Consider the following 15,918-nt stretch of genomic DNA (forward strand, 5'->3'; position numbering starts at 1 on the left):
TGGAACAAAATGTAATTCCACAGTACCATTCATCACATGTTCCCTTATGAAATGGTACTTGATGTCTATGTGCTTTGTCCTAGAATGTTGCACTGGATTTTCAGTGATGGCAATTGCACTTGTGTTATCACTAGAAAATAGGAATCCTTTCAACTTGCAAACGATAGTCTAACAATTGATTTTTCATCCATAAGATCTGTGCACAGCAACTGCCAGCAGCAATATATTCAGCTTTAGCTGTAGAAGTAGAAACTGAATTTTGCTTTTTACTGAACCAGGACACAAGCTTGTTTCCTAGAAATTGACAGGTTCCTGTTGTGCTCTTTCTGTTAATTCTACAACCTGCATAATCTGCATCTGAATAACCAGTTAGATCAAAACCAGAATCTCTAGGGTACCAAATGCCAAGTTTTGGTGTTCCCTTGAGATATCTGAAAATTCACTGAGATTCTCTAGGATCAGCCTGAAATCTAGCACACAAACATGTAGCAAACATTATATCTGGCCTACTAGCTGTTAAGTACAGAAGTGAGCCAACCATGCCTCTATAACTTGAAATATCCACAGACTTTTCAGTAGTGTTTAATTCAAGCTTAGTTGCAGTGGCCATGGGAGTTTTTGTAGATGTGCAATCCATTAGATCAAACTTCTTTAAAAGATCAAAAATATATTTAGTTTTACTAATGAATATTCCATCACTAACTTGCTTAACTTGTAAACCAAGAAAGTAAGTCAGTGCTCCCATCATACTCATTTCATACTTGCTTTGCATCAATTTGGCAAACTTTTTGCAAAGTTTCTCATATGTAGAGCCAAAAATAATATCATCTACATAAATTTGAACAAGTATGCTAGAGCCATTAACATTTCTGAAAAATAAAGTTTTATCTATAGTACCTCTTGTGAAGTGATTTTCCAAAAGGAACTTTGATAAAGTGTCATACCAGGCTCTAGGTGCTTGCTTCAGTCCATAAAGTGTTTTCAGAAGATAATAGACATATTCTGGAAACTTTGGATCTTCAAAACCAGGAGGTTGACTGACATATACTTCTTCTTCCAAATCTCCATTCAGAAAGGCACTTTTGACATCCATTTGATAGACCTTGAAATTGGCATGGGATGCATAGGCTAGGAAGATTCTGATGGCTTCAAGTCTTGCAACAGGAGCAAATGTTTCATCAAAATCTATTCCCTCTTGCTGACAATAGCCCTTAGCAACCAATCTAGCTTTGTTCCTGATTACTATGCCATTTTCATCCATCTTGTTTCTGAATACCCACTTGGTGTCTATTGGATTCTTTCCTTTAGGCTTGGGTACCAGCTTCCATACTTTATTCCTTTCAAATTGGTTTAGCTCCTCCTGCATAGCGAAAATCCAATTAGGATCTAACAAAGCTTCTTCTATCTTCTTTGGTTCTTTCTTTGATAGAAAGCTGTTGTATAGACATTCTTCCTGAGTTGCTCTTCTTATTTGAACTCTAGAAGACACATCACCAATGATAAGCTCAAAGGTGATCTTTTGTCCATTTCCTTTGCTGAGGTAGATTAGCGCTAGATGAAGAGGCCTCATAATTGTCTTGATGTGTGATTGAGTTTTGATTGCTAGAAACTCCCCCTGAGTTTATGGATCTTTGATTTGAGAAGGGAGAATTTTCTGTAGGTGATCTGTCTTGACCTCCTGCTACTTTTGATAACCCGACGGATGGTGAATTTTGATTATCGACGGATGAGGCAGGTTATCTTCTGACGGATAATACAGATTGCCTTCCGACGGATGAAGCATTATGCAACTCGACGGATGTTGAGTTTTGTGCTTCATTGGTGGTAGATTTGTCTGCATTATCCTTAGACACTATTTCTTGATCACTCTCATCATCACTTTCATCACTAACCATCTCAACATTGTCGAATTTGAGGCTCTCATAGTGATCTCCATCTTCCAGTCCTTTAATCTTTTTATCATCAAACACAACATGTATAGATTCCACAACGATGTTGGTTCTTAGATTGTAGACTCTATATGCTTTACCAACAACATATCCAACAAAAATTCCTTCATCTGCTTTAGCATCAAACTTCCTATTTTGATCAGTTTGATTTCTCAGAATATAGCATTTACAGCCAAAGACATGAAGAAAGTTTAGAGTTGGCTTCTTGTTCTTGAACAATTGATAGGGAGTCATGCATCTTGCTTGATTAATCAGAGAAATGTTCTGAGTGTAGCATGCAGTATTTACAGCTTCAGCCCAGAAATATGTTGGAAGTTTAGATTCTTCAAGCATTGTCCTTGCAGCTTCAATAAGTGATCTGTTCTTCCTTTCCACTACTCCATTCTGTTGTGGAGTCCTTGCTGCTGAAAACTCATGCAAGATCCCATTTTCTTCACAAAATGCTCTCATGACATAGTTCTTGAACTCAGTTCCATTGTCACTCCTGATTCTTCTAACTTTGAAATCAGGATGATTGTTAACTTGCCTTATGTGATTGATGATGATTTCACTAGCCTCATCTTTCAACTTTAGGAAATATGTCCAAGAGAACTTTGAGAAATCATCTACAATTACTAGGCAAAATCTTTTCTTGATATTGAAAATACATTGACTGGTCCAAACAAATCCATGTGAAGCAGTTGCAAAGGCTCTTCAATTGCTGAATCAAGTTTCTTCCTGAATGATGCTTTAATCTACTTCCCCTTTTGGCAGGCATCACATAATCCATCCTTTGTAAACTCCACTAGAGGAATGCCTCTTACTAGTTCCTTCTTTACCAGCTCATTCATGGTCTTGAAGTTTAAATGGGATAGCTTCTTGTGCCACAGCCAACTTTCATCTTGACTTGCTTTACTGAGAAGACAAGTTACAGATTCAGCTTTAGTTGAGTTGAAATCAGCTAGGTACACATTTCCTCTTCTCACACCAGTGAGAACCACTTTGTTGCTTTGATTATTACTCACAACACAGGCTTCTTTGTTGAAGGTTACTGAATTGCCTTTGTCACAAAGCTGGCTGATACTCAACAGATTGTGTTTAAGACCATCCACTAAGACAACCTCCTCTATGATGACATTGTCCTTTGAAATCAAACCATATCCCACATTATAACCCTTGTTGTCATCTCCAAAAGTAATACTTGGGCCAGCTCTCTCCTTAAACTCTGTGAGCAGGGTAGAATCACCAGTCATTTGTCTTGAACAACCACTATCCAAGTACCAAAGATTCCTTCTGTTTCCCTGATTGCTTGAGGAACTTGTCTCTGTTTCATCAGACTTGGCCATTAGGGATAGATTGACATAGCTAACATCCTCATCTTCATCCAAACCATCTGCTACCCAGTCATTCTCTTGTGTAATAAAAGCCCTTTCCTTTTGTTTGAGTAGATCAAAGTATTTTTTCTTATAATCCACAGACTCAAACCTTTTCTTACTGGAATCTGACTTTCTACACTCATTTGCAAAATGCCCTGCCAAGCCACATTTGAAACATTTGAATTTTGACTTATCCACCATGTTTCTATTTGGCTTGGTTGCTCCAAAGTTCTTTTTGAACTTGAGCTTGGCAAATCTCCTGAAAAGAAATGCTAGGTGCTCATCAATGTCCTCCATGTCATCTTAGCTCAATGAATCTTCACTTTCTGCTGCAAGCCCCTTGCCCTTATTCTCACAGACCTTTGAAGTTGATTCTACAGCTTCCATATTCACTTCCTTCTCCTTTTCCAAATCAGCAACTAGTGCAATGGATCCTCCTTTCTTCTTTCCTCCATCCTTTCATCCTGCTCTATCTCAAGCTCATAGGTCTTCAGGATGCCATACAGTCTCTCCAAAGTAAACTCCTTATAATCTTGTGAGTTTCTCAATGAGACTGTCATTGGTTTCCATTGTGACACTCTCACAATTAGGGGCCTAGATTGTGGAGTCACCATGCTATAAATTACAATAATATAAAACAGAATCATAAACATAATGCCATGGCCCCTTGCACTGCTACAGGATCTAATACAGGTTAAGGTATGAAACAAGTTACATCTAACTACACAACATGATGCTATTACAATCTTTTTTAAATACAAAAGATAACTTCATATAGAAGCTGCCACTGATCTACCCCCTTTCTAGCTACCTGCGACGTCATAGCGAATCTAACTGTGCATGAAGGACCAAAGTTAGCATTCTTCCTAGCTGACCTTCTAAATCCAACCATACTCGAGCTTAACTGTAAAATTTTGATAACAAAGCAACGTGAGCTACAAAAGCTCAGCAAGTAACAATAACATTAAAACAGTTAAGCTATCAGGGATCAATAGGTATCAAGGCCAACTAGGATATTTAAATGGAAATCTAATATAAGGAATAAGGAAAGGAATTATAGAAAAATTCCTTATCAACAGTTCAAAGTTCAAGTTTTCTTTCAAAACTTTTCATAAAATCCTTTCTAACATCTTTCCAAAACCTTTTTCAAAACCCTTTGCAAGCAAACATTTCCAAGCAAATCTGTATTTCAAAACATATCTTTTGATTGGAGTTTTTCCCACAACAACATAGACACTACGGGTGATCAGCCACGTAATGCCCCCCATCAAGACCTATTTGTCCTTTTGAGCTTCTATGTATAGAGGATCCCCAAGACCAGTATAAAACCAGTCAGCTAGACTTATTGACAATGCTAGCGCTAGACTTATTGCCACTGCTAGCACAACACAACCAAAAATGCTGGACCGGCGTCACTCGGCCACTTACGCCTCCAATCCATAGGAATCCGTAGAAAACATTTTAGACGGAATTTCTACTTTACTTTACAAAACAGTTTTACTTTTTAACAGTTTACCATCCTTTGAATGAGTGTTAGGGCGAAAACATGCACTAATATTCACGCAAGTATACGTGTTCGCAAGTAATATAGAATACTTTCTAGTTCGTTCCCTCAGAGACTCAGACTAAATTATTGTCTAATTAAACTCACTCACCAATGTATGATTACTTCTCAATGTTAAGATACTAACACTTAAAATTGTTGATTAAATATTAACTATAATTAACTACTTAATTAATCACTTAACTAACACTTCAATTTATCAATAATAAAACACTCATGAGATCACAACTTCATTATTACTTCCTTCTATAGCCATTGTTATTACCCTTAGCATGAGACAGTGATGATATTAATCGAATAACACGAAACTGATAAAAGCCAACTTTCATTGTACTAATACCATTCTACCAAGCATCCACAATTAAGATAGAAGTTGAATAGTCATCAATTATGTTGAGTTCCCATATGTCTACAGAAATTGACAACACAACGATTTAAGCACAAGTTATTCCTTTTGATTACATAGGGCAAATAAAACTGTTAGAGTTACCCACTAATCATACACAACGTACATGAACCTATGCTAGCATGGCAAGTTCTAAATCTCAAGATCCACCGTCGCTTCACAAGAGATTAACACCCTATCTTATATGTTCGTGACGCACATAAGACGAATACGCACAACCAATACTAGATATCATGCAATCATCACACACTAAAGTATTAAACAATTAACTAAAGAATTCCATAATAAATCCGTTGCAACCCCATGATCACGATTAGCCCATAATAGCACTTATCGTCATCATGGGTTCATATGAAATCATGATAAACAAACACAAGAAAATAATAACTAAACTAATTATATTAAAACAGAATACGTCACAAGAGTAAATAAGTTCAAAGCAAGAAAACTAGCATCCAACATTACAACGAAACAAGAATCACAAGAATATATGCTTCCTCTTCGTTGCGGTGTGCTAAATCGGTCTTCTTCCTTATCTCCTTCGCTCCTTACGTAAAAACACAATCTTCCTCAATCCACACTTGTGAAACCGTCTCAAATCTACTTATATCATAGTCCCATAAAACTCAGATTACATAGAAGTGGAAACCAAACAGAAGTAGAAGTCCTAAAATAATTTGTCTTTTTTCCCGACCCTGCGCGGCCGCTCAGCATAGCTGAGCGGGCGCTCAGCTTGCTGCGCGGCCGCTCAGCAATGCTGAGCGGGCGCTCAGACCTCTACTGGAAAAATTCTGATTTCGCTCCGTTTCTTCACCGTAATCTGCCCGTTTCTTTCCTCTCGCAATGGTGAACACATGGCAAGGCTTATTCTTGATGATTCCTCCCCCGAAATGCAACTAAAACCCTGAAATGCATAAACACTAGAAAAACACATCAAATACACAAAATACTTGATTTCAAGACACCAATTTAAGCCATTTTAAGACGCTCTAAGTGGTATAAAATGCCACTTATCATACCCCCAAACTTAAATCGATGCTTGTCCTCAAGCGTCACAGACTCAAAAACAAATAAAAACATGCATGAATGCAATCTATATGAAAATGCAGCGATCCCCCTTACTACAATCAACCAACCAAATTGTCACATCTCAACGAATGCAGTTAGACAACTAAAGATCAATAAACTCATGCAAACGGACATACAGCCAGAAACGTGGTGTGTGCAAATGTTTAACAGATATGCTTCGGAACTAAACCAATTACTATGACTAGACTATCCTCAAGGCAATCCTATGATTATACAAAAAATAAAAAATTCTAGGCATAAAGTGATATACAATACTACAAGAACTCTGGAGCTTACTACGGAATTGTGCTTTTTATTTACAACTCGGATGCTCATTTGACCGTGCAATGAGTGAGGTCCACAAAAGACTTATACAATGGTATCCATGTAACGAGCGTTAGGTTAGCGGATCCCAGACTCTAAAAGCCTTAGGTCACTAGGCACAAAGTCCCCTAAGAACTTAATAACTCGAATACCAAAGAGCCCACTCTTGATCAATTATGCAAAAAAAAACTTTTTTTTTCTTTTTTTCTTTTTTTTTTTTTTTTTTTTACTTCTGAGCAAGTGCGTTTCGCTCCATCTTGCTCAACCCTAGACTACTCGCACCATATGCGAGCCGGCTACTTGCCATTTGACGCCTAGCCACAACTAGCAACAACTTCCATATTTTTTTCTCCAAATTTTTTTCTTTTTCATGTCTTTATCACTAAGAACCTATAATCGAATTCTAAGCATAATAAGTAGATTGACCTTGAAGACAACCAAATCATAACAACAATCTAGCCCTTACGCATTCTCTAAGACTTAGTGGACTTACAATTGTTTCTAGCATGCATATCAACCTACACAACTTAATATCACTTTAATGCTATCACTACACTCGCATCAATATCACAATTCAGTCGATAAATCATCGCAAAAGGGATCATAGTAAATGCATGAGAAAAAAAACTATATGGCATAAATTATGCAACTATATGAACTAAACTATCATGAATATGCAACTAAATGACACACACACAATATTCCTTAACTACCACCCCCAAACTAAAATCTTCACTGTCCTCAGTGAAAGTAGTAGAAAGGAACACAGGGTATACCTACTCGGAGTCATCATCATCATCACCCTCAGTGGGTGGAGTATCAGGCGGCGGGTATGCAGAGTCCTCACCAAAAACTGGCCACTGGATATCAGCTCCAAGGCCTCGAAAAGCAGTCCCTAACGCAAGGGTGAGCTCCTGAGCAAACCTGCTCTGCGTCTCATACATGGCATCCATCCGCCGTGAAAGCCTCTTATACTGGGCATCAACCATCCCAGCACCCTCCTGAGCTCTCGAAGAACCAGCCTCATCACGCCCTGGCCTAGGCATAGTAGCACCTCATGCTGGACGCCCTCCTGGAAGACGATAACCCAGCCCATGCTCCTCAGGCTCACCACCGGTCCACTCCTGCATCCCATTCAGAGTGCCAGAATCAATCGGAGCTGCTGGCAACTGCAACTGCTCATGAGCCGGCCAGTTCACTCCCACTGCTCGGCATAGCTTCGTAACCGTAGATGCATAAGGGATGTTCATATGCTTCGTTCCCCTCAAAAACTTCAGAATTCCTTGGTAGATAAACTCACCAAGGTCCACATAGTATTCCTCATTTAGAATTCCCCACAACAACTGTGCTCTCTCAACTGTGACCTCGTGTGCATGCGAAGAAGGCAAAATATTAGCACAAATAAATGCATGACATGCACGGGCATACCTGTTCATGGCGATCGCCGGAAAGTGACGATACTCATTAGTGCCGGTCCTGCAGGTCCAAACTGTGCCCGGTCGACAGAGAGTCGCACAAATCAAATCCAAGTCAAAATCCTCAGCAGTCTTTTCATTCCAGTTCTCCTCCTCGGGCTTCCTCTCTCGCTGTCCAATCACACTACGAATCGCCGCAGGATGATAATCAACCGTCAGCCCACGGACCACAGAAAATCCATTCTTTTCGGCCTTCGCGTTCGTGTAGAACTCGCGAACAACGCTCATCGGTACTGCTTCGGGTGACTCACAAAAAGCTATCCACCCCTTCTCTGCAATCATGGGCAGCAACTCACCATCCCTCCCTGATGGTAAAAACCCCCTCTCCTTCAGAATCGGCTTCCCCAACAGCCTAGTGTACTCCTCCTCCGCAGCTCTGTCAGTTAACCGAGGCCTTGCAACAGTACCCCTCGATGAATCAGCAGTAGGAACTGTGCTGCTGCTGTCAATAGTGCGTGCTCTCTTGGGTGCCATTGATTCGTGAATAAAAGTGTGTAAGAACTGATTTTTGATGTTTGTGAGAGGGTTTAAGTGTAGGAAGTTTTGTGGGAGATATGTAGGATAGGTGTATGTATATATAGGGTGTGGATTAGATTAGGGTTTGGGAATTAAGGAGTAAAATGATGGGGTAGTGGGAATAAATCGTGGGTTTATGGGCTAAAACTGTTTTTTGTGTGTTTTGCTTTTTTTTTCTGAACTGAAAAAATTCTGGTACTCGACCCCTGAGCGGTCGCTCAGCAAAACTGAGCGGGCGCTCAGCTTGTTGCGCGGTCGCTCAGCAAAGCTGAGCGGGCGCTCAGCTTGCTGCGCGGTCGCTCAGCAAAGCTGAGCGGGCGCTCAGGGGGTCACTGGAAATTTTTTTTTTCAGCCCCTGTTTTCTGATTTTTTTGTGTTTTTGGATAGGTTATTAACTTCTAAGGGTTCCTGTAACAACAATTCATGGGTTGCCTCCCACACAGCGCTTCTTTTTCGTCATTAGCTTGACGTTTCTTATCCTTCTCAAGTAGTCAACAAAATGGCACTAACCACTTCTCGGTTTGCCATGTCCCCATAGTAGTGCTTCAAACCGCTGACCGTTAACCTTGAATGCTTGGTCCGGATCATTCTCAAAAATTTCCACCGCTCCACCTCTTCACCTTTTCCTTATACATTTTGTTATTTTCGTACGCTTGCAGTCGAAATTCATCAAGTTCATTAAGCTGAAGCATTCTTTTCTTACCAGCTGCATCTAAATCCAGGTTCAACTTCTTCAATGCCCAGTAGGCCTTATGCTCAAGCTCTGCAGGTAGATGACATCCCTTACCGTACACCAACTGAAACGGTGACATTCCAAGTGGAATTTTGTATGCTGTTCTGTAAGCCCAAACAGCTTCATTGAGCTTTAAAACGGATAAACAACCTTCTCTAGAATGCGCTTTATCTCTCTGTTAGACACTTCCGCTTGACCATTTGTTTGCGGATGATAGGCAGTAGCTACTCGATGATTCACATTATAACGCTGCATCATAGAAGTGAACTTACGGTTGCAAAAATGCGATCCTTCATCACTTATGATTACCCGAGGTGTTCCAAACCTTGTGAAAATTTGCTTATGAAGAAAATTTAGCACTGCCTTTGCATCATTTGTCGGTAAAGCTTTAACTTCGACCCATTTTGAGACATAATCGACTGCCAGCAAGATGTACTGATTATTGCAAGACGAGATAAAAGGCCCCATGAAATCGATTCCCCATACATCAAAGACCTCGACTTCAAGCATCACATTTAATGGCATTTCATCCTTCCTTGACAAATTTCCCATTCTTTGGCAACGATCACACCTTAAAACAAACTGATGAGCATCCTTGAACAGAGTAGGCCAGAAAAAACCTGCTTGCAGAATACGAGCTGCCGTCTTCTCACCACCATAGTGTCCACCATAAACCTTGGAATGACAGTCTCGTAATATCCCTTCCGTCTCACAGAACGGGATACATCTCCTGATGATCTGGTCAGCTCCCTGTCTAAACAAATATGGTTCATCCCACATATACCACTTCACCTCATACAGAAACTTCTTCTTTTGAGCGGATGTCAAATTAGGAGGCATTATATTGCTGACGAGATAGTTTACAATATCTGCAAACCATGGTTCTTCCTCCTGAATTACAAACAACTGCTCATCCGGAAAAGATTCACTGATTAACGTCCTATCTTGTGAAGTAGAATCGGGATTCTCCAACCTAGAGAGATGGTCAGCTACTTGATTCTCAGTACCTTTTCTATCTTTGATCTCTAACTCAAATTCCTGAAGTAAAAGCACCCAACGAATGAGTCTCAGCTTCGAATCCTTCTTGGAAACCAGATAGCGAATAGCTGCATGATCAGTGAATACTGTTACTTTCGTACCAAGCAGATAAGATCGAAATTTCTCAAAACCAAAGACTATAGCCAAAAGCTCCTTCTCAGTAGTGGTGTAGTTCAATTGGGCACCATTTAAAGTCTTACTCGCATAGTAGACCACATGGAAGAGATTTTTTCTTGCGCTGTCCCAGAACTGCACCTACCGCATAATCACTCGCATCACACATCATCTCAAACGGTTCTGTCCAATCTGGTGCTGTAATAACTGGTGCAGTGATCAAACTCTTCTTGAGAGTCTCGAATGCTGCCAAACATTCATCATCAAATTTGAAAGGCACATCTTTCTCAAGCAAATTGCACAACGGCTTAGATATCTTTGAAAAGTCCTTGATGAATCGCCGATAAAAACCCGCATGACCAAGGAAAACTACGGATTCCTTTCACAGAATTAGGTGGGGGAAGATTTTCAATGACTCCCACCTTGGCCTTATCCACCTCCAGACCCTTGCTAGAGACCTTATGCCCAAGGATAATGCCTTCACGCACCATAAAATGACATTTCTCCCAATTAAGCACCAAATTAGTTTCCACGCATCTTTTGAGTACGGCTCGTAGATTATTCAAACATTCATCATATGAGTGTCCAAAGACGGAGAAGTCATCCATGAACACTTCGACGTTATTTCCAATCATGTCAGAGAATATAGCCATCATACATCTCTGAAAGGTGGCCGGGGCGCCACATAACCCAAACGAAACTCTGCGAAAAGCAAACATGCCAAATGGACAAGTGAAGGTAGTCTTTTCCTGATCCTCTGGTGCAATACAAATCTGATTATACCCGGAATTACCATCCAGAAGACAAAAATACTCATGACCCGCCAATCTATCAAGCATCTGATCAATAAATGGAAGAGGAAAGTGATCCTTCCTTGTGGCTTTGTTCAATTTTCTATAATCCATGCATACTCTCCATCCTGTAACTGTTCGAGTAGGGATGAGCTCATTCTTTTCATTTGCGACCACAGTGATACCTCCCTTCTTAGGTACACATTGTACGGGGCTCACCCACGAGCTGTCAGAAATAGGATAAATGATGCCTGCATCTAGCCATTTCAGAATTTCTTTCTTCACCACCTCCTTCATGATGGGATTCAGTCTTCGTTGTTGTTCCACAGTTGGCTTACTACCTTCCTCTAGCAGAATTTTATGCATACAATATGAAGAACTTATCCCCTTGATGTCTGCTATGGTCCATCCTATAGCCGATTTGAATTCTCTCAAAATCCTTAAGAGCTTGTCTTCCTCGCTACCTGAAAGGTCAGATGAAATAATAACAGGTAACGTAGATGAATCACCTAAAAAAGCATACCTCAAGTGCTCAGGTAATGGCTTGAGCTCCAAGGTAGGTGCTTCCTCTATTGATGGTTTGAGCTTCCCTTCAGCGTTCTTAAGGTCAGAAGTACCAAGAGATTCAAATGGTATGTCCAGCTTTCGCTTTCAGGGAGAAGCGTTCAGATATTGTAATTGCTCATTGCTATCTTCATCATCGCTGTCAAAATCCCCCACTAAGGCCTTTTCCAATGCATCAGACATTAGCATGTGATCGAGTTCCGAAGTAACCGCAGAATCAATCACATCCACTTTTAAGCACTCCTCATCTTCTGTAGGGAATTTCATTGCCTTGAATACGTTGAAGGTCACATCCTGATCTTGGACCCGCATAGTAAGTTCACCTTTTTGCACATCTATCAAGGTACGGCCAGTAGCCAAGAAAGGCCTTCCCAAGATTATGGGAATCTTCTTATCTTCCTCAAAATCCAGAATAACAAAATATGCTGGAAAGAAGAGCTTATCCACCTTGACGAGCACATCCTCAACTATGCCCCTTGGGTAAGTAATGGAACGGTCAGCCAATTGTAGCGACATGTATGTGGGTTTTGGATCAGGCAGATCCAGCTTTTTAAAGATCGACAACGGCATCAGATTAATGCTTGCTCCCAAATCACAAAGGCACTTGTCAAACATCAGATTGCCAATTGTGCAAGGAATGGTGAAGCTTCCTGGATCTTTCAGTTTTGGTGGTAACTTTTGCTGCAGAACAGCGCTGCATTCTTCCGTGAGAGCAACGGTTTCAAGGTCATCCAGTTTCACCTTCCTTGAAAGAATAGTCTTCATAAACTTCGCATAACTAGGCATTTGTTCTAGAGCCTCCGCGAAAGGTATATTGATGTGAAGTTTCTTGAACACCTCCAGAAACTTCCCGAACTGTCTATCCAGCTTTTGTTGCTGCAATCTCTTAGGAAAAGGTGGTGGAGGATAGAGCTGTTTTTCCCCTGTATTAGCCTCAGGCAGAGTGTGTTCAACATTAATCTTCCTTGGTTCCGCCGCTTTCTCCTTTTGCTTAGATTCTTCACCTCTAATTTCAGCTTCTACTTCTTTTGCCTTTTCAGCATCAGCTACTTTTCCAGACCTTAAGGTAATAGCCTTGACTTTCTCTTTAGCTTCCTTCATGCCTGGTACTTCCGTGTCACTGGGAAGAGTGCCAGGTTGACGATTGAGCACTGCATTGGCTAATTGACCGATTTGATTTTCCAAGGTCTTGATAGAAACCGCCTGACTCTTACACAACAGCTTAAGTTCCTCAAAATCAGCACTAGTAGGTGCAGCTGCACTTCCTTGTTGCGGATATGATTTCCTTGTAGCATACTGCTGTGGTTGCTGGAATCCAGGTGGGTTAAACTGTTTACTCACTCCTTGCTGATATGGTGGCTGAATAGCATTCTGATTATTCCCCCAGCTGAAATTTGGATGATTTCTATTGTTAGGATGATAGGTCGCTGGCACAGGCTGCTGTTGTCGCTGATAATTATTCACATACTGAACAGATTCATTGACAAGAGAACACTGATCCGTAGCATGAGAACCTGCACAAAGCTCACAAACCATAGCTATCTGATTAACTCCATACGTAGCCAGAGAATCAACCTTCATTGATAGCGCTTGGAGCTGGGCTGCAATAGCGGTGGCTGCATCAACTTCCAGAATACCTGCTACCTTGCCTGACGTCATCCTCTGAGTTGGGTTTTGATGCTCATTTACAGCCATCGTCTCTATAAGATTATACGCCTCAGTATAGCTTTTAGCCCATAAGGCGCCTCCAGCTGCTGCATCGAGCATGGGCCGAGATTGGGCCCCCAAACTATTATAGAAACCAGTGATCACCATCCAATTCGGCATTCCATGATGTGGACATTTTCGCAATATTTCCTTGTAGCGTTCCCAAGCCTCGCACATAGATTCTGTAGGTTGTTGCGCAAACTGAGTAAGAGCACTCCTCATAGCAGCAGTCTTTGCCATCGGATAAAACTTCACCAGAAACTTTTGCGCAAGATCTTGCCACATAGTGATGGACCCAGCTGGTTCAGAATGTAACCAGTCTTTAGCCTTGTCCCTCAGTGAAAATGGGAAAAGCCTCAACTTAATAGCCTCATCAGTCACGCCATTATAATTAAAAGTACTGCAGATCTCGACCAAAATTCCTTATGTGCATGTTGGGGTCTTCAGTTGCCGCTCCTCCAAAAGAAACAGAATTCTGCACCATCTGAATAGTGCCTGGCTTGATTTCAAAGGTGTTAGCTTGAATAGCCGGATGAAGGATGCTTGACTGAATGTCATCAATTTTAGGCCGAGAAAAATCCATAAGAGCTGGATCAGCTTGAACAATACGATCTCCCATGTTTACTGGTTCTTTCTGCTCAGTTCCTGAATCCAAATCCTCAAATCTAACTTCTCCGGAATATCAAGAACTTCGTCTGTCTCCTCAGCTGTATCTAAAGTCCTCTTGCGAGCACGAGAACGAGTTTGCATAAACGCTTGCTAAAGTACCTAAAACACAACCGAAAAAAAAAAGTAACTACTACGTCCTAATCACTGAGTCCTAATGACCAATGATGGTAAGTACATAAACTAAACAAATACGCCGAGTCCCCCGGCAACGGCGCCAAAAACTTGTTAGGGCGAAAACATGCACTAATATTCACGAAAGTATACGCGTTCGCAAGTAATATAGAATACTTTCTAGTTCGTTCCCTCAGAGACTCAGACTAAATTATTGTCTAATTAAACTCACTCACCAATGTATGATTACTTCTCAATGTTAAGATACTAACACTTAAAATTGTTGATTAAATATTAACTATAATTAACTACTTAATTAATCACTTAACTAACACTTCAATTTATCAATAGTAAAACACTCATGAGATCACAACTTCATTATACTTCCTTCTATAGCCATTGTTATTACCCTTAGCATGAGACAGTGATGATATTAATCGAATAACACGAAACTGATAAAAGCCAACTTTCATTGTACTAATACCATTCTACCAAGCATCCACAATTAAGATAGAAGTTGAATAGTCATCAATTATGTTGAGTTCCCATATGTCTACAGAAATTGACAACACAACGATTTAAGCACAAGTTATTCCTTTTGATTACATAGGGCAAATAAAACTGTTAGAGTTACCCACTAATCATGCACAACGTACATGAACCTATGCTAGCATGGCAAGTTCTAAATCTCAAGATCCACCGCCGCTTCACAAGAGATTAACACCCTATCTTATATGTTCGCGACGCACATAAGACGAATACGCACAACCAATACTAGATATCATACAATCATCACACACTAAAGTATTAAACAATTAACTAAAGAATTCCATAATAAATCCGTTGCAACCCCATGATCACGATTAGCCCATAATAGCACTTATCGTCATCATGGGTTCATATGAAATCATGATAAACAAACACAAGAAATAATAACTAAACTAATTATATTAAAACAGAATACGTCACAAGAGTAATAAGTTCAAAGCAAGAAAACTAGCATCCAACGTTATAACGAAACAAGAATCACAAGAATATATGCTTCCTCTTCGTTGCGGTGTGCTAAATCGGTCTTCTTCCTTATCTCCTTCGCTCCTTACATAAAAACACAATCTTCCTCAATCCACACTTGTGAAAACGTCTCAAATCTACTTATATCATAGTCCCATAAAACTCAGATTACATAGAAGTGGAAACCAAACAGAAGTAGAAGTCCTAAAATAATTTATCTTTTTTCCCAACCCTACGCGGGCCGCTCAGCATAGCTGAGCGGGCGCTCAGCTTGCTGCGGCGGTCCGCTCAGCAATGCTGAGCGGGCGGCTCAGACCTCTACTGGAAAAAATTCTGATTTCACTCCGTTTCTTCCGCCGTAATCTGCCCATGTTCTTTCCCTCTCGCAATGGTGAACACATGGCAAGGCTTATTCTTGCTGATTCCTCCCCGAAATGCAACTAAAACCCTGAAATGCATAAACACTAGAAAAACGCATCAAATACACAAAATACTTGATTTCAAGACACCAATTTAAGCCATT

The 15,918-nt window shown here is 40.5% G+C and overlaps 1 non-coding gene across 1 annotated transcript; it reads left to right on the top strand.

Moving 5' to 3' along the window:
• Positions 1-13,722: 13,722 nt before the first annotated feature.
• Positions 13,723-13,829, top strand: LOC141700121 (small nucleolar RNA R71). Its single transcript, XR_012566218.1, has one exon. It is a non-coding gene; the product is annotated as a small nucleolar RNA R71 (small nucleolar RNA).
• Positions 13,830-15,918: the final 2,089 nt, after the last annotated feature.

This window comes from Apium graveolens, unplaced genomic scaffold, assembly GCF_009905375.1.
Source record: "Apium graveolens cultivar Ventura unplaced genomic scaffold, ASM990537v1 ctg180, whole genome shotgun sequence".
Lineage (NCBI taxonomy): Eukaryota > Viridiplantae > Streptophyta > Magnoliopsida > Apiales > Apiaceae > Apium > Apium graveolens.